The sequence below is a fragment of the Saccopteryx bilineata genome, chromosome 2, assembly GCF_036850765.1.
Source record: "Saccopteryx bilineata isolate mSacBil1 chromosome 2, mSacBil1_pri_phased_curated, whole genome shotgun sequence".
In the NCBI taxonomy this organism is placed as follows: Eukaryota; Metazoa; Chordata; class Mammalia; order Chiroptera; family Emballonuridae; genus Saccopteryx; species Saccopteryx bilineata.
Genome location: NC_089491.1, coordinates 313,144,002 through 313,147,350, shown reverse-complemented (window position 1 = coordinate 313,147,350; position 3,349 = coordinate 313,144,002). Strand labels below are relative to the sequence as shown.

Genomic DNA, 3,349 nt, shown 5'->3' with positions numbered 1-3,349 from the left:
GAGGTATATACCTGGAAGTGGAATTGCTGGATCATATGGTAATTGTATTTTTAATTTTTTAAAAATTTATTTAAGTGAATGGAGGGGAGATAGAGAGACAGACTCCTGCATGTGCCTGGACTGGGATCCACCCAGCAACCTCCATCTGAGGCCATGCTCACAACCAAGCCATTTTTAGTGCCTGAGGCAGAGGCTCCATGGAGCTATCCTCAGCGCCCAGGGCCAATATGCATGAATCAATCAAATCAATAGAGCCATGGCTGCAAGAGGAAAAGAGAGAGAGAAAGAGAGAGAGAAGAGGTGGGGAGTGGAGAAGCAGATGGTCACTTCTCCTGTGTGCCCTAACTGGAATCAAACCTGGGACTTCCACATGCCGGGATGATGCTCTACCACTGAGCCAACCAGCCAGGGCCTTTTTTATTTTTATTTTTGACAGATACAGAAGGAGAGTCAGAGAGAGGGACAGATAGGGACAGACAGACAGGAAGGGAGAGAGATGAGAAGCATCAATTCTTTTTTTTTTTTTGTATTTTTCTGAAGTTGGAAACGGGGAGGCAGTCAGATAGACTCCTGCATGCGCCCGACTGGGATCCACCCGGCATGCCCACCAGGAGGCGATGCTCTGCTCATCTGGGGCGTTGCTCTGTTGCAACGAGGGCCATTCTAGCGCCTGAGGCAGAGGCCACAGAGCCATCCTCAGCACCTGGGTCAACTTTGCTCCAATGGAGCTTTGGCTGCGGGAGGGGAAGAGAGAGACAGAGAGGAAGGAGAGGGGGAGGGGTGGAGAAGCAGATGGGCGCTTCTCCTGTGTGCCCTGGCTGGGAATCGAACCTGGGACTCCTGCATGCCAGGCCGACGCTCTACCACTGAGCCAACTGGCCAGGACCAAGAAGCATCAATTCTTCATTGCAGCAACTTAATTGTTCACTGATTGCTTTCTCATATGTGCCTTGACCAGAGGGCTCCAGCAGAGTGAGTCACCCCTTGCTCAAGCCAGCCACCTTGAGCTTCAAGCCAGAAACTTTTGGGCTCAAGCTATCAACCATGGGGTCATGTCTACAATCCCATGCTCAAGCCAGCAACCTTGTGCTCAAGCTGGTGAGCCTTGCTCAAGTTGGATGAGCCCGCACTCAAGCCGGTGACCTTGGGGTTTTGAACCTGGGTCCACCATGTCCTAGTCGGATGCTCTATCCACTGCACCATCACCTGCTCAGGCCCTATTTTTAATTTCTTTTTTTCTACCACTCAGACTGCACCTTCTCTCCCTCTTACTCTCCCAAAGGAAGAGAAGAACGATCATCAATGGCAAAAGGCAGTTGAACAAGCAACACCAAGAGCCGGCTTCACGCTCAGGAGAGAACACTGCAACTCCTCCTTGTGGTTTCAGGTGCTCTACATGATCAGAGAAACTTCTCTAGTAACGAACTATAGAAATGATCCCTGAAAGTATAGTCTTTCTATTTTTAATTTTTAAAAGAACTGCCGCCATACTGTTTCCCTCAGCAGCTATAGCATTTTACATTCTCACCAATATGCAAAGTGTTCCAATTTCTTCACATCTTTGCCAACACTTGTACTTCTGGGTGTTTTTTTATAGTAGCCAACCTAATGCGTATGAGATGGTATCTCATTGTAGCTTTGATTTGCAATTCCCTAATGATTAGTTATCTTTTCATGTGCTTTTTGGCCATTTGTACATCTTCTTTGGAACAATGTCTATTCAAGTTCCTAGCCCATTTTTGAATTAGTTTGTATGTTTTACTGTTGAGTTTTAAGAGTTTTCTATATATTCTGGATATTAACCTTTTATCAGGTATATGATTTGTTGTGTTATTTCATTCCTTTTTGATCTTCTATTTTTCTATCTTCTCTATTCCTTTTTTTAAACCTCTTGAGACAGTTGCTTAATTCATTGATTTCTAACCTTTCTTCTTTTCTAATATATGAATTTTAAGGCTACAGATTTTTCTCTACATACTGCTTTAACTGTATTCCACCAGTTCTGAATTTTTGTTATTGTTTAGTTTTAAAATATATATATGTTTTATTTAGTGAGAGGGGAGGCAAAGACAGACTCCCGCACGTGCCCGACCGGATTCACCTGGCAAGCCCACTAGGAGGCAAAGTTCTGCCCATCTAGGGCATTGCTCCATTGTAACTGAAGCCATTTTTTAGCGCCTGAGGTAGAGGCCATGGAGCTATCCTTAGCGCCCAGGGCAATCAAACCATGGCTGCAGGAGGGGAGGAGGGGAGGAGGGGAGAGAGAGAGAGAGAGAGAGAGAGAGAGAGAGAGAGAGAGAGAGAGAAAGTGAGAGGAGGAGGGATGGAGAAGCAGATGGGCACTTATCCTATGTTCCCTGACTGGGAATTGAACCCAGGACATCCACACACCAGGCTGATGCTCTACCACTAAGCCAACCAGCCAGGGCCAGTTTTAAAATATCTTATAGCTTACATTATTATTTACTTTTTGACACATGATAAACTTACTAGTACATCTTATTTCCAGAAATCTTTTTGAGTTCTAAAAAACCGCATTATGATTAGAGGTCATACTTGGTATTATTTCTGTCCTTTAAAAATCAGTAAAGCGGCCCTGGCCGGTTGGCTCAGTGGTAGAGCATTGGCCTGGTGTGCAGAAGTCCCGGGTTCGATTCCCAGCCAGGGCACACAGGAGAAGCGCCCATTTGCTTCTCCACCCCTCCCCCTCTCCTTCCTCTCTGTCTCTCTCTTCCCCTCCTGCAGCCAAAGCTCCATTGGAGCAAAGATGGCCCGGGCACTGGGGATGGCTCCTTGGCCTCTGCCCCAGGCGCTGGAGTGGCTCTGGTCGCAACAGAGCGAAGCCCTGGAGGGGCAGAGCATAGCCCCCTGGTGGGCAGAGCGTCGCCCCTGGTGGGCATGCTGGGTGGATCCTGATCGGGCGCATGCGGGAGTCTGTCTGTCTCTCCCCGTTTCCAGCTTCAGAAAAATACAAAAATACAAAAAAAAAAAATCAGTAAAGCCTGACCTGTGGTGGCGCAGTGGATAAAGCGTCAACCTGGAACACTGAGGTTGCTGATTCAAAACCCTGGGCTTGCCTGGTCAAGGCAAATATGGGAGTTGATGTTTCCTGTTCTTCCCCCCTTTCTCTCTCTCTCTCTCTCTCTCTCTCTCTCTCTCTTCTCTAAAATAAATAAATAAACAAACAAACAAATAATGTTTTTTAAAAATCAGTAAAAATTATTGTATTTCCCAGTATATATATTTAATTTTTGTAAATGTTTCATGCATACTTAAAAATATCTACTTTATTGGATGCAACATTATATATATTGTATTTCACTGGACCTAAGATGCTCCTGTATTTGTT

At 45.7% G+C, this 3,349-nt stretch overlaps 1 non-coding gene across 1 annotated transcript; it reads right to left on the bottom strand.

Moving 5' to 3' along the window:
- Positions 1–1,240: 1,240 nt before the first annotated feature.
- On the bottom strand, positions 1,241–1,456 carry LOC136327750 (small nucleolar RNA U3). The gene has a single exon (XR_010729872.1). It is a non-coding gene; the product is annotated as a small nucleolar RNA U3 (small nucleolar RNA).
- Positions 1,457–3,349: the final 1,893 nt, after the last annotated feature.